Source organism: Rhinopithecus bieti, unplaced genomic scaffold (genome assembly GCF_001698545.2).
Source record: "Rhinopithecus bieti isolate Rb0 unplaced genomic scaffold, ASM169854v2 scaffold_11933, whole genome shotgun sequence".
Lineage (NCBI taxonomy): Eukaryota > Metazoa > Chordata > Mammalia > Primates > Cercopithecidae > Rhinopithecus > Rhinopithecus bieti.
This window is the reverse complement of record NW_016806995.1, coordinates 2,392,032-2,408,119: the sequence shown is the minus strand read 5'-3', so window position 1 is coordinate 2,408,119 and position 16,088 is coordinate 2,392,032. Positions and strand designations below refer to the sequence as shown.

Sequence of the window (16,088 nt, the reverse complement as noted above, 5' to 3'; positions counted from 1 at the left end):
CTGAGCCTTCTGAGTACCTGGAACCACAGGCATGCACCACTATGCTCAGCTAATTTTGTATTTTTTTTTTTTTTTTATAGAGACAGGGTCTCACTTTGTTGCCCAAGCTGAGTCAAATTTTTTGTTACTTAAAATTTTAATTAGAAAAGTATGGCCTTATAAGACTATCATTCTTAATCTCTTTCAAGATGATATAAATACATTTTGCATTGGGAGAAGGGGTGAAACCATGTTAGGACTCCTGAAGCTGCACTTGTCCCCTGCCTCTGGGATCTGTGTCCTAGCTTTCACAGTCTGCTATCTGACTGTCATTTGTCCCCTGGAATGAAGTAAAGGTTTCTAGAGATTTTGTAGGAAGTGCATTAAAGTGGAAATCCCATACAGTACCTCACCCAGGAGGACCCTCCATGCACGTGGAGAATTTCATACGACCTCGGGCAACTTAATCTTGTTAGTCTCAAGGATTTCACCTGTAAAGAAAGGTTAGCAATGGATGATCTTCTGGGATGCTTCCAGCCCTCAAATAATTTGAGACTGACTTGTTGTTAACGAGTCATAATTATGACAATAGTTATCTGTTGAGTGTTTATATTGCTTTAAACAATTTCTGTAGCTTATCTTATTTAATTCTTCAAGGAAATCACATTGAAAGAATCATGTTTAGGAAACTGAAGCTCAGAGAGGTTAAATCCCTTGCTCAAGGCACACAGCCAACAAATTTTAGAATGGGGTAGAAATGAGGCCAGTTCCACTCTGGTCTTGACTCTTAGCTGTGGCATCATTCTTTTTTCTTTAATCAAATATTTCAGGCACACAAAAAAGTGTAAAGAATAATAAAACAAACGTCTATGAAACAGAACATGAAAAACATACTTAAAGCTCTTTGCAAACCCTCCCAAACCACTTTCTTCCCAGCTGTGTTAACCTCTCTCCTGAATTTGGTGCTCATCATTCCATCATGTTTTTATGATTTTACTACATGTATGTATGCATAAAAACACATTGAATTGCTTTTCAGGTTTTTGCATGTTATTAAATAGTAAAATTCTATATGCGTCCTATGGCAACTCACTTTTTTCCCTCACTCAACACTATAGTATTTTAGATTTATCTGTGATGGTACATAGAGTTCCAGCTCATTAATTTTCACTGCTGCATGGTACTCTCCTTTAAGAATATACTGGAATTGATCCATCTATTCTTTTGTTGATGGGCATTTAGATTCCTTCCATTTTTCCACCATTAAAAAGTGCTGCAATATATATTCTGCTACATTTGTATACTGAACTTTTGATGGATGAACTCTCCTGATCATACCAGGGGCTCTGGTCTAAATATGTGTGTCCTTCCAAAATGTATATGTTGAACCAAGCCTCCAAGGTGATGGTGTTAGGAGCTGGGGCCTTTGGGGGGTGATTAGAGTAGGAGGGTGGAGCCATCATGATTGAGATGAGTACCCATATGAAGAAGTCTCCAAAGAGCTAGGTAGCCATTTCTACCATGTGAGGGCACAGTGAGAAGGTATCATCTATAAACCAGCAAAAAGCAGGCCCTCAGCAAACAGCAAATCTGCTAGTGCCATGACCTTGGACTTCCCAGCCTCCAGAACTATGAGAAATAAAATTCTATTGTTTGTAAGCCATCCAGTTTACCATATTTTGTTGCACAAGCCCAAACAGACTAAGATATCAGGTTTTCTTCTAATCTCTATATATTTATGATAATACTGGACAGTTTTCTTCATTCATCAACTTTTTCCTGAGCACCTACTATGTGCCAAGCCCTATGTCAGGTGCTAGGAACAGAGAAGTGGTTACAAGACACAGCTCTTGATCTCCAGGAGTTTGCTTGGGAGACCAAGCATCAACCTCCATCAGATGGGCTAGGAGGATGACGGGAGCTCACAGTAGAGCTCTAAATGGAGTGGCCAGGGAGTGGAGAGATTCCACGGATGATGGAGAAACACAGGACTGTGGAGGTTATGACCAACCTATCTTGAACACTGCGCCCAAGTTCTTGAATTCAAAGACCTCCTTCAGTGTATATCTGCCCCTAGGACAAAGTCACAGTGACCCCTTGCAATTCCCTCTTCCCAACCTCATTCTCCCTTTTACATATTAATAGTAATGTGAGTCAGTTGTTTTTTACCTGAAAAAAAGTATCTGTGACACATATGCTTGAATTCCAAGACTAGAATTCTGTCTAGTGCCCTAAATAAATGACATCCACACTTTGCCTTGGATATATACTGTCCATCTGGATTCATTATAATAACAGGTCATGGCTCGTGTGCATAATACATGCATGGTCAACACTGTGGTAAACTGTCTGTATGAGCCTATCAGTTAATCTGCACAAAATGCTTATAAAGTTAGAAATACTATTCTTTCACTTTTGTAAAAGATAAGGCCCAGAGAGGTTAATTAACTTACCCAAGGCCACCCAGCTAGGAGGTGGCAGAGCTGGGGTTCCATTCCAGGTCTGGCTGACTCCAGAGTCCTTCATCTCAACCCTTTGAGCTCTGTCAGGATATGCCTGACATTTCTGAAGGCGAGTCCCCTTCTTCCCACAATAGAGCAATACCATCTAAGGGAAGTTACTTACCGCCTGACACAGCCCACTCACTACTCACACATTCTCTCCACTTGTTCCAGCTACTGAGGAAATTAGAGCAAATCCTATTTTTAGACACTGTGGTTCAAATGACAGTGATGTATGGGGTAGTGACTCGTTTTATGAACGTAGTTCGGAGGCGTCGGCCGATCTTAATGCTCGGAAACTCTCTTACATCACCCTGTTTTGCTCTTTATAATTTATTTCAAAGATCGCTTTGTTTCTTCTCCCTCGTCCGTGAGTCCTGTAACAGACTTCAGCCAGAAACAATAAAATTCTGAGCTGAAATAAAAGGCAACGAGAGACGATGAGGCTCCTCTCAGAAATCTGAAACACAGATCATGTCAGGGATACACAGGGGTGGAGCACAAGCCCTTAGCAAAAATTAGAGTGTGCTCAATGGTTAGGTCTAGAAAAAACAGACTTCATCCCTTCTTAGCAAAACTGATTGCATGTGTATTTTAGACGAAAATTCTAAAACTTTACTGCTTACTTTTTTATAGTTAATCATAATCTGCTAGTTTTGAAGGCCAGCAAGAGGGCTAAACAATGCTTGTGCAGAGGCCTGGCAACCTCAAGACAGGTAGGGAAAAAGAGGAGGAACAGAAGAGGAGGGATGTGATTGACAGGAAGCCTACGGAACAAATGTGGAGGGCTTAATATGTGCCGCTATTAAGCCCTCTTGAACCAATTTCATTCCCTTGTCAACATTAGAAGAAATCTTTAGTCCCATTTTACAGATTGGGCAACCAAGGCCAGAGAGTTTAAGTCATTTACCCCAGGACACACAGCTGGTAATTATGGGGTTAGGATTGCAAGATGCAGCAAAATAAAATGAAGGACATCCAATTATATTTGGATTCCAAGTAAACAATGTAAAAAAATAGTGAAAGTATATCCCATGTAAAACTTCAGACTTATACTAAAAATTTAACTGGGCATCCTATATTTTACCTGGCAACTGTTGCAGAGATTCAAATTCAGTTCTCTTTATTATTTCCCAGACACCCCTTTACTATGGGACATATATAATACTGTAGAATATGTGATCAGTACCAGCAGATACTGGTTGAGTTCAGGCCTTAGGCTTCACATCTGCCATTTTGCTTGAAACCCTTTAATCCTTATATCACCTATCAAGTAGATACTATCATTGTTCCCACTTTATAGATGAGGAAACTGAGGCTCCTCAAGATGAAATAACTTGATCACGGTGACACAACCAGGAAGTAATAGAGCCCATGCTTGAACCCAGATCTGTTTTGCTCAAGGATCGTCACTCAAAAAGAAAATGGTTAAGATTTAACCCATGCACAGAAAAGCACTTGATATGTAAATGTACAGTTCAATGACATGTCACAAACACCTATGGAGCCACCAACCAGATCAAGAAAGAAAAGATATCCAGCTCCCATTAGGTGTCCTGCCCCGTCATGAGAAGGGCTCCTCTGCCAGAGCTTCTCTGGGAATTCTTTGCGGGCATTACTGTTCCCATTTTACAGACATGGACACAGAGGTTTAGAGAGGTGCTGTTACTTGCCCAAGGTCACAGAGCTTGGAAAGCAACAGGCTCAGAGAGGGCAAGTAATCATGATCACCCAGAGGTCACACCGCTAAAACTTACCACCTGATAAAACTGCAAACTAAATACCAAAAACCAAAACTGCGCTTTATTGGGTGTTTACTATTTGCGAGGCACCGTGCTAAGCTACTTGGTCGACAACAGTAGCAGTTGCAGCAGCAGCAAGCACTCTGCCACTCGAGGTGCATACTCCCCATGTCAGGCAGCTTGGCACTTTGCGCAATCCGCTCAGTGAATTCTTCCAGCGACCCTATGGCTTGGGCTTGGGTCTCGAACCCATTTTACAGAAGAGGACACTGAGGCTGGAAGGCTGAGGCCCCTGCCGGATATGCTTAGCCGGCCTGGCACCGGGTATGCCCGGCTCCCCGGGAGGCTGCAGGAGGGCCAGGTGGCATGCAAGGAGTTAAGCGGTAGGCAGTGCTGTGGCTCCGTGCGAGGAGCGCGCCGGGCTGAGGCGCGCTGCTGGCGGCGGCGGCAGCGGCGCGGGGAGCTAGGGCTGGAGACCTGAAGTCCCGGGGAGCGAGCGAGGCAGCCGAGGAGGCAGGGGCGAGGCAGCCAGCGAGAGCCAGGCGGCTGGAGCCCCGCGCGGAGCCGTAGCCAGTGTCCTGCGCGCACCGGGCCCGGGCATCTCCATCCCCCGGGCGGGTGCCCGTGCGGGGCCTCGCCGCGGTTCGGGGCACCCGCAGTGCCGCCTGCCCGAGAGCCAGGCTCGCAGGAGCCCGGCTTTTACTTCCTCTCGCTTCCGCCCGCCTCCCTGGCTTGCCGGCTGGCGTCGCCACCGCCTCCTCGTCCCTGGCCACCGCTGTCGCCGCTGCTGCAATTCAAGGCGCACACTCTCCCACTTTCCCACTGGAGGCGCAGAGGATGCCCCTTGAGCCAGACCTGGAGAAATAGCCCCAGGGCCCGGCAGGAGGAGCCTTGGTAGCGAGAAAGGAAATCCAGGCTCCGCTTTCCTTGAAGCCACTGCAGCAGCTGGGAAGGCGCCCACAGAGCGGGCGCGCCAAGCGGGACGCGGGAGTCGCAGAGAAGGACCCCGGGCGCCTGCTGAGCTCCGCTGGCAGAGTTTGCAAGTGACGGAGACCCTTCAGGTAAGGACTCAGGTGCCTGGCCCTGGGAAGAGGGTTCCAGGAGGGAGCGGGGCGTGGAGCTGGTGCGAAATGTGTTCTGCCCCCAGATCTGGGCTTCGCTTTCCAGACGCTTCCCCACAGGTTGGGGGCTCGTTGTCCAGAGCCCGGCGAGTGAAGAACCCAGAGTGGTGACAGCCCAGCTCTGCGTAGATGACAAACTTTCTCTCTTCTGGCAGAGGGTGGGACATTCCGGCTCATCCAGGCATCCTTCCTCTGGGCATTCCTGTGCCCCCTACAGGCATGCATTCAAGGGCTTCTCCCGCGGAGGTGGGCCAGCGGGGAGGCAGTGGGCCCCGTAAATTTGATTTATGAATCACCCTCTTTCTGGCCAGTGCAGAGTTCCAAGGGAGAGGGAGCTAGTCATATTTCCAAGTTGGCTGTAGAAGATGTTTCTTGGGGGTGATACTCTGGTGAATGAGGCTGCCTGTCATCTGATGCCAACAGCCAGAGCTGCCCAGGCAATGGGCTTTGTGTAGGGTGCCTTGCAGATTTGCTTATGTCCATTCTGGGGTGTGTGTGTGTGTGTGTGTGTGTGTAAAGAGAGAGGGGGAACTAGAGACTAGGGGACCAACTCAGCCAAATCGCCTTCTTGCAAGCCCTTCCAGCAGCCCCAGGTATCTTCGAAAGAGCCAACTCACCTCCTTGGCAGAACCACTAGGAAGGGTGGAGGTCACTTCCTAATTCTTACGGCTTCAAAGGGGCTACTCCTTAGGTGAGCAAAAAAATAGGGGAAGTTTCCTGGGCTGTTCAATGAGACCCTTCCTATTGGAGCCTGGGGAGGTGCAAACTTTTTGCAGAAAAGGGGCTGGAAGGGCCACATGGAGAGGGGCTCCTGGCATTCTCATCCTCACACTCCAGGCCCCTAGAGGCTCTGCTGAGCCCCGCACACAGCTCATGAGTTTGGTTAGATGATTTTTTTTTCTATTAGTAAAAAGCATGCTCCAAGGAGGTCACCTGGTCTCTGAGGATCATTTTGGAGCTGCCCCTGTGGTCACAGCCCCATAGATGGCATGGTGCTACCTACTTGGGCTTGGCATCTGCCTCTGAGGAGTAGCATTGCTGTGTTTTAAAAAAAAAAGAAAAAAAAAAACAGTTCTTGGGGTGTGACGTGGGATTCCGATGTCAGGCCAAGTTAGGAGCTGTGCCCCTAGGCTGCCAAAACCCAAGAATTCCTCCAGGGCGTCAGAATCTGGTGTTTGATATCCTGGAAAAGCTCTGGGTCTGGGTCAGGAGGTTGAGCTTCAAGCTGGCTCTCTTTTGCTGTGTGATTTTGGGCAAATCACTAGACCTCTCTGGGCTTCAGTTGCGGCTTCTCAAAATGAAGAGATTTCATGTATCATCAGAGGTCCCAGTTTAGTTCAGAACTCTGTGGCCCTGAGTGATTGTCACTGATGAGATTTTCATAATCCCAGGAGGGGATTTGGCTGAGTTGGTCCCCTAGTCTCTAGTTCCCCCTCTCTCTTTACACACACACACACACACACACACCCCAGAATGGACATAAGCAAATCACCCTACACAGAATTAAAGGGTTTCGAATTTAAGCAAACCTAGGTCTCAGGTCAGACTTCTAAGTTTGGACCAGTCAACCTTCCCTTTCTCCACACTTTGCCTCCTCCACTGTAGATGGGGAGCTCACAGTTCCTACTTTAGGAGGGGCTGGTGGGAGAGGACTAACTGAGGGCATGGCTGGGCCTGGAGGGTGCTGGAGTGTAGAAGTTTAGCAAAGAGGTTACTCCCGCGTGCCAAGGCTACCTTTGCTTCGGCGTCTTTGTGTTATGGCGCATCTATGCTGGGTGCTGTCTTTTCCCAGGGGGAGGCCTGGCCCTGGTCCCACCGAACACAGGGTGATCCTGGACTGCATGCGCAGGGCCCTTGTTCTCTCCAGTCACCTGACACCTGCCCAGTCCCGCCCCTCTCTTCTGCTTTCTCATAAAATCTCTGCTGGGGAACCAGCCACTCCTAGTGAGGAGCCCAGGGTGGCGTCTGGGAGCTCTGGGCCCTGCCATCCAGCCTGCTGCCATCGGCCAGGACATCAGGAGATGCGAGGTAGGCAGTCTCCGTGGCTTCAACTTTGCAGCCTCTCTTTTAGGGGCGACCAGGGCAGAGAAGGTTCAGAATGTCTGCAGTGTAGGGCACTCAGTCAGGCCTCATGCTTGGAGAACTACCCCATGCTGGGCAGTACAAGGCTACTGCTCTGGCAGGACAAGTCATGCTGGGGAAAGAAGTGTCTTACAGCAGTGTGTGTGTGTATGTGTGTGTGTGTGTGTGTGTGCATGCGTATGTATGCTCACATGGAGAGGATTCCTGAAATTGTCAGGGAATGCAGGGACTGGTCAGTGAGATTTTTTTCTGGCGTGGTTTCTGAGGCTTGTGGGTTGCCCCGGGTGTATGCTGAAACCATCAGTGGGGAAGGCAGACCCCATCCCAGTGACATGGATTGAATTCATGAGGACAGAACAATTCCACTGTGTTCTTGCTTAGTCTGTAGACTTGACTTTTAAGACTCTGAGAAAAAAAATGAAAATTTGCTTTCATGGGTAGAGTAAGGTGTGTGTGTGACACCTGGTGAATGTGTGCATATGTGTGATTCTCATGCAGAGGCTGTCCATTGTGCTGTTGAGCATACTTACATGAGAAATCATAAGTGTGAAGAGTGTCAATGTGAGTGTGTAGTTGGTGCTCTGATGCGATTTATGAGCTTGAGTGTGCTGTCTATGGGATTTATGAGTGTTGTGTGCATGCTTGCAAGAGAATGGGTGACGTGGTAAATCGGTGCAAGGTGGTTATTATATACGCTTGTGAATGTTAAGCAGTTGTATATATGTGAGTCATGTGTGGTCTGGGCTAAGCAGGTGCATGCCTGCACAGATGCGCGGTGTGCTCTAGGGTCTGTGCAGAAATACCCGTGTTTATGAAGCTGACTGTCTGCCTGGTGCAGGTATTTATTAGCTGTGGTGTTGTTATTGCATGTCTGTGTGGGGCGTTTCCATGCTGCATATATGTGATTGCTACACATGTGATTACAGCCATGTTGAGTGTGGGCTGGTGCTGTGTACTTACAGCATTATGTATCTGCATGTTTTTAATGTACCTTTGTGTGTTGCTCTATGTGCATATGTATGTGTAGCATTTGCGACACCTGATTGCTTTTGTATGATGTGTGCATCATGTTTGTTGTGGTGTAATCGCTATGAATGTCTCTGATGTATAATGTGAGCTTCTGAAACGTGTGGTATCTGTGAATGTTAAGTGTGCATTTGATTGTGTCTGCATATACATGTGTGTTTCTGTTAGGTGTGTGCCTGTGTGTATTACAGTGTGAACTTTTTGTGAATCTCTCGACATATACCACAGGTGTTTCTGAGTATATGTGACTCTGTGTAGCATTGCCACACTTGAGCATATGTCTGTGTGTATGTGTGTGTTTGTGAGTTGTCAGTATCTGGGTGTGTCAGTTGCAGTGTACATTTGAGTGTGTCTGTGTGCGTGTGAGTGTCTCTGAAGGTGTATTTCTGTGTGTTCCAGTGTAACTTTTGCACGTGTCTCATGTATGAGCGAATTTCTGAGTGGTGTTGTACTGTATCTTTTTGCATGTCTATGGACGTACATGTGTATTTTTCTGAGCGTGTTTGCCTGTTTGTGCAGCAGTGTAACTTTTGTGCATGTCTGTGTGTATGTGTGTACTTCTAAGCATGCACATCTCTGAGGGTGTGTCTGAGTGTCTCTAGGGGTATAAACAAGTGTGTGGGTAGAGGGGTGTGAACATACCTGAGAGCTTGCGAGCAAAAACTGTCTCTGAACCTTCAAGATCACTCTTCTCCCTGCTCCACAGGACTGAACTGTGCTTGTGCCGTGCACCTTCCGAGTGTTGATTCAGCAATTGGTGCCAGCTCTGAGCACAGTGTTGGATGTTGCGTGCTCATTTTTCCAAGTGCCTTTGCCTTGCAGTGCTCCAAAGCCTGGTGTATCCCCCTGCCCCCGCCTCCCTCACCTTCTGTAACAGCCCAAATCTATCTCGCCAGAAGCCTCCACTTAGGACGGCTGCTGAACAAACTCGCAGATGTTAAAAGCACAGGTATAATTTTAGGCAGAAGGTCTGAAAATAGGCAGCCTAGGATGTGCTGAACATCTCGACAGCAGTGTTTCTAATTAGGAGCAACTTGTTTTCCTTAAATAAACAAATCAAGTGAGGAAAGAAATTGCCCGAGATTAATGGCTCCCTGGAGCAGGTCCAGATGTTGGGAAGATAGGGACTGTGGTGGGGTATGGGTGGGTCTCTTGTTCCCCATGGACCACAAGTGTTGCTGCTTAGGGGCCTTCCAGATTTTGCTCAAGAGCTCATGAGGCAGAACCTTGAGGTGAGAAGCTGGTGAGGAGGGCAGGGCTGGGCCACTGTGGGGCCCCTTTTCAAGGTCCGCCAGTGCCTGGTTATTGGGGTGGGAGCATCACTGTTCCCATTTCATCCCTCCTCCCTGTATCCACACCCTTAGCCATAAGACGTCACTGCTCTTCTCATTCAAGGAGGAGGCAAAGTTTATACCTCTGCTCCCTCCCTTTGGGGTTCGGCCATGTGACCAGCTTTGGCCATTAGAGTGAAGTAGAAGAGATCATGTACCCATTCCAAGCTTAGGCCTTAGGGGACCTTGTGTGTTTCTGCCATGGCTAGGTGGAGAACTGCCCTCTCAGCCTGGCCCTAGAATGGGCACATGTTAAGCCCCGACCTTGGTAAGGGGATGAGTCCAGCCAAGTTCCAGCTGGTCACAAGCGGATCAGTAAAATGAATGCCTCTCATAGATATCTCACTAGGGTTTTCTGGTTGTTTGTTACACACCATTGTCATGGTCATAGCTAACTGATGCAGTTACCAGTAAGTCGTCTATATTTCTTTCTCCTGTTTGACCCTGGTACTTATTCAGAGGTGCATAATGAACACCTGTACTTCTCACTGTTGGTGCCCCATTCCTACCTTGCTTTCTGTCCAACCTAACATCAACACTAATAATAATAAGTAACATGTACAAAGTGTTTACCAGGTGCACACACTGTGCCGGGAGCCTTGTGTATCATCTAGTCTTCTGTCAGAGAGATGAATGACTTGCCCAGGTGACACAGCTCATAAGCCAGGCTTTCTGGGATTTGCACACAGATCACCTGATGTCAGAGACTGTGTTTTTAACCATGATGTCATATTGCCTCCCAGTGTCAGCAGGCATGTTTTATGTAACTGATGTCATAGTATACATGTGACATTTCCCCCATTAACTCACCTGGAGGTTTGGTTGGCAGAAATAAATTATGTCACAGAAGTGGGAAGTGTCTATTTGAATGTGGTGAGACTTCTTCATCCATCCGTCCATCCGTCCGTCCTTCCATCCATCCATCCATCCATCCATGCATCCTTCCATGTGTCCATTCAAGTATTCATTCAGCATCAGTATTTGCTGATATTCAGTGTTTGCTCAGAATCTTCTCAGCATCATACTCTGTGCTGGGCACTGAAGATGCAGAAATGAGAGATCCCAGCTCTGTCTTCAGTGAGCTTACAGTCTGAGGTAGCAGTAGGAGAACCTGGGTTCTGGAGGCAGATGAAGCTGGGTTCCAGTCCAGACTTTACCCTTTACCAGAAGCAACTTCAGCCCCACCTCATTGGATTGTTATAAGGATCAAACAAAGTAATGTTGGCAAAGTCCTTCACACAGTGCCTTGCCTGCTGGAAGCCACAATAAACAATAACTCTTCTTCCTCCTATTCTTTCTCCTCCTCCTCCTTATGGCGGAGACAGTTGAATATCACTGCCAGAGCAATGCAGAGATAAGAGAAAGCAGGGGCCTCCAGATCCCAGACAGGGTGACCAATCATCCTGACTGCCTGACTGTCTGAAACTGAGACGTTCTTTAGGATACAGGATTTTCAGTGCTAAAACTGGAAGAGTCCCACACAAACCAGAACAAGCTGGTTACTTTAATCCCAGAGGAAATATCGGACTCAGCTTGGAATGGTCTAGAATAGAGGTCAACAAACTATGGCCCACAAGCCAAATGTGGCCCACTGCCTGTTTTTGTAAATAAAGTTTTATTGCAACACAGCTAAGCCCATTCATTGACCTGTTGTCTATGGCTACTCTCAAGCTACAACAGCAATGTTGAGTATTTGTGACAGAGATCACATGGCCTGCAAAACCTCAAATACTTACTATCTCGCCCTTTACAGAAAAAACTTGCTGACCCATGAGCTAAAATCCCAGCTAGGGTCCTGGGCTTTGAACTAGGATGACCAAGGCAAGAATTCGATGAATTTGGCTGAATCATTGTGAGTCAGGTGACATATGGGGTTTGTATTCATCCACAGGTGAGGCATCTGGAGGGTCAGAAGAGGTGCAGCAACTCCAGAGACTGTGAGCTGGAGAATTCTTAGATGGAGAGATGGAGACCCAGAAAGGGAGAGAGACAACCCAAAGCCACGTAGACAGTAGGAGGCAGGTGACAATAGTCCTGGGAAAAGAGTTTCTGAGTGGGAAGTCAAGAGGTCTGAATCCCAGCTCTTCACCAACTGACTTAGTGGCCTTTAGCAAGTCCCTTCCCCTCTTTGGGCCTCAGTTTTCCCATCTATAGAATGGGAGAGAAGTTACATATCATCACAAAGGACTTCTCCAGTGCAGCTTTTTATGGTTCCATTTTCTTTTCTAATTGGAGTAGCACTAAAGCCTTAATGTATGTTGGCCTGTGCTCCAAGGTGGCCCTGCAGGACCCTGACCTGCAGACATTCATGATCACCATGGCTTCTGTATGCAGGGTGTTTACAGTGCCTGGCATTGTAATCAGAGCTTCACTTCCATTCTCTCACTGAATCCTTGTGACAGTCCTGTGAGTTAAGGGGTTCCAGTCTCCACTTGACCCATGTGGACACTGAGGCTCAGAGAGATTCATTCACTTATCTAAAGTCACAGAGCCAGTGCATGGTAGAGCCCAGGTCTCTCTGATCTCAAAACCCATGTTCTCAGCTACTCCTTCCCATGCCTCCCCTCTCTGTCTTTCCCAGGTGGGGGTGATGCACGGTTTCAGGAACTCCTCAGAGGAAGCTTTCCCTTTTCTCTCCCTCTCCTTTGTTAACCTGCAAAGGCATGCGCCAGGCCAGAGTCCATCCCCACAGGCGGGAGGATGTGGGTTTATCAGTGAGGCTGAGGCTGAGGCTAGGCAGGTGTGGGTGACTGAATGGCTGGAGGGTCTCCTGCCAGAACAGTGAAAGGCAGACTACTCACCAGGACTGGGGGCTGAGCATGCTGGACTCTGGATTCGCAGGTTCATGGAAAGCCCCTAAGCCTCCAGAGACAGTGGATCACCCACATTTCTTCCCCACTTGGCTAAGATGGCCCTGATTTCTGCCCCTAGAATATCCATTTACACTCCAGTGTCCTGGGCTCTTTGCATTTTGCAATCCTCCCTGGTGGGACAGGTAGAAAAGCTAGAATCTCTGGAACAATTACATTAGTTTTAATTTTCACATAGCTCTTAGGTGTATCACCATTACAACTGCATGCCATTTACCCTGGAAACTCAACTCTCTATAAAACACATTAAGAAAGTAGTCTGATTTAATTTCTACAGTGCTCATATCAGAAAGGAGCCAGCATTCCCTCACTCAGGGCCTGTTTACTCTTTCTCTGCACACCACTGTGATGAGCTCAGTGACCTGATTTCCCAGGCCTATAGCACATGGAAGAAGCAAATGATGAGAGTGTAGAATGGTAGAGAGTACACAGTGACAGCAGGCAGAAGCAACAGCTGACAGCCTGGGAACAAGGGTAAAGATGAAGAGATTGCAAAAATAAGAAGCATATAAATAAAAGAATGACAGCTTGGGGGAATTTAGTGTAGTGGTCCAACAACCTCATCTCATAACTTCTGTCCAGCTGAATGTTATAGGACACTGAAATGGCCAGCCTCTTTGCTGGCCCCAAGAAATAGTTAAATCCTATTTAGTAGGCAGGAGCAAGGGCAAGGAATAATTCATTGAATAAAGTATTTGATCCCATGGCTAAACTAATAAATGTTTCTGCGTAGGTAGCCTCTCATGTCTGAAAAATTCACTTACATAGAACTCTTCATTTTTCACAATGCTGGATTAGTGACATCTAACTGTACCTAGACAGTGTCTGGTATGTGATAGACACTCGAGAAATGAACATTCTTTGAAATCAGGCAAATCTAGTTCAGATCTTAGCCACTTAACAGCGGCCAACGGCTCCCTCTCAGCCTCAGTGTCATCCGCTATACACCGAGGACAGCTGTACATGAGCTACAACTGCTGCAGAAACCCAAAGCACCTTCTTGCCTGTGCATGGCAGAAGGAACAGCACCACAGCCTGTCTCATGACATTTGCTTTCACCTTCTATATCTCCTGTGGGAGGTGGGCACATGCAGAAATCAGGCTAGAGAGGACTCTGATAAGTAAGGTTCTGTCATTCGATGCCCAGCATGTGGGAAGACCCACCACTGGGACAGGACATTGGATGGAGTTGGGTGAGCCAGCATGCCATAGATGCCCCGGCCTCAAAAAAAATATGATGGCATCTTCATACATGTACAGTAGCTGGGCAAAAAATGTCCCATTTGACTCTGTTGTGCCTTAGGAGTGAGGGCTAAGAACTTGGGCTTTGGGGTTGAACAGGTTCACTTCCGATCCCAGCTCGCTACCTTATAGGCTGTGTGATCTTGAGCAGGTTGCACAGGCTCACGGTGCCTCCATGTCCTCATCTGTAAAATGGCAATAATAATACCTACCTCATAGGGTTCTTACAGGGATTCAATGAGATCATGCTCAGTGTAGAGTAAGTACTCAACAATGGTCATCTTAGCCAGAAGATAAGTCATTTCTCCAATGGGCATAACTAAGATTTTTCCTAGCACTAAAGTGCCTGTGTCTGTGGGCATCTGTTCAGGGCTTGTGATGAATCAGTCAGTTTCTGCCTCTTCACACCGTCTGGGGCATCTCCAGTAAGTTTTCTCTTTCAACTTCAGCTTCCTCTCCCATGAACGTTATTTAGTGATTTGCTTGATTCATAAATATGTTTGTGCATCCATTCATTTGTTTAACACTCCTTTATTAGGCACCTATTTCATTTCCTGTGCTGGGCCCTGGGAGATGAGCCCAACTTGATGGGCTTGGGTAGTGATGCCCCCTGAGAGGACAGAGGAGACACATGGATAATTGTCCTGGGAGGGCAGCGTGCTTCATGTTCACAGCTGTGCCTGTGCACCAAGGTGGGACTGGCGCATGGTAGGTGCTCAATGTTTGTTGAGAGAATGAATGAATGAGTGTCCTGTACTTAGCACCATCAGATGGGTGGATCCTATTGCTATCTGAACCCCAGAATTCTTGGGTCCCGGACTGAGAAGAGCAGCCTCAGCTTACCACCTTAAGAAAGAAAATAAGTAAGGTGTGAGTTCCCGGATCATTCCTTAGGCATTGGAGGTCTGTCTCCAAATAAAATTTGATAGTTGTATGGGGTGGAATTAATTGGGGGAAACATACTTTCAAACAAGAGAGAATTTATGGCTGAATGACTTGTAGTGATTCTAGGAGGTGTTCTTCTTCTTGTTTCCATCTTTATGGAAGACTCCCTCACCAGCCCTTGTGAACTGGGAACTTGGAACAGACCCAGCACCTGCACGTAGGAAGAATTTTCTCGGCTCAGCTTCAGATGGGGAAGAGATTAGGGTCCAGAGTGGCACGTGCTCCAAAGTGAGCGAATTTGAAGCTGTGGAGTGTTGGAGTTACCAGCATGGGCTCTAGACTGAAACTGCTTGGCTTCACAGCCCAGAGCAGCCACTCGCTCACTCTCTAACTTTTGACAAGTGTCTTAAGCCCTGTGCCTCAGTTTTCTTATCTGTAGAATGGGGATAACAATAATGCCTTCTCCACGGGTTGCTATGAGTGTTTTTTAAGTGAATTCACATAGAATCTCAGCACAATGCCTAGCACATAGTAAATGCTCAGAACAATATTCATCATTATTAGTAGGGAGAGAACAAGCGCATATGAGGCTCTGAAATGTCAGAATGGGACACAGTAGGTTTTAAATAACAGAAACTCTCTCAGACTGGCCGAAGTCAGCGGCGAGTGGGCAGGAACCTAGCTCAGCAGTGAAAAGCTGGGAAGAGGCATCAGGCTCAGGTCAGAGAGACCATCAACTGACCACACAACCTTGGGCCACTGGCCTCACCTTTCTGTGCCTCAGTTTCCTCACCTGCAAAAGAGGAAGGGTGAGCTGAGCTGATGTGTCTAGGATGCTGTGAAGATGACGTGACCTTGTGCATGGGGAGTTCTTAGCCCAGGGCAAGAACTCAGAAGGCACACGGGATAGGATGATGGAGTCATTCTGAGTCATGCCCAGGGTCAGCCTGCCTGGGTTTCAGTCCTGGCTCTGCTGCTTCTCAGCTGAGTGGCCTTGGACCGTGAGTTAACCTCTCTTTGCCCCTGTTTCCTCATTTGTAAAACTGAGATACAAAACTGGAAGGGCTGAGTGAAGATTCAATGACCTAAAATGGTACCTAGCATATGGTACAGGTTACATAAGTGCCAGTTAGTAACGTAATGATTGTGATTGGGTGGCTTTTATTTCAGGTCTTGTCAGAGGTGAGTTCGATCATAGAGTGGCGAGGCACCTGCTAACTGTCTATGAGCAGAGTGAAGAGGCGTGGGGATTCTCTGGGCATCAGGGCCTCTCCCCATAATCCATCCTGGCGTAGCTTTTATGGCAAAC

At 47.3% G+C, this 16,088-nt stretch overlaps 1 protein-coding gene across 1 annotated transcript in view; it reads left to right on the top strand.

Moving 5' to 3' along the window:
• The first annotated feature begins 4,644 nt into the window (after positions 1–4,644).
• WSCD2 (WSC domain sialate O sulfotransferase 2) overlaps positions 4,645–16,088 on the top strand; it is a 125,591-nt gene continuing 114,147 nt past the window's right edge. The window contains exon 1 of the mRNA XM_017879758.1: positions 4,645–5,283. The gene's annotated coding sequence lies outside the window, so the exon portion shown is untranslated. The remainder of the gene's footprint in view (positions 5,284–16,088) is intronic.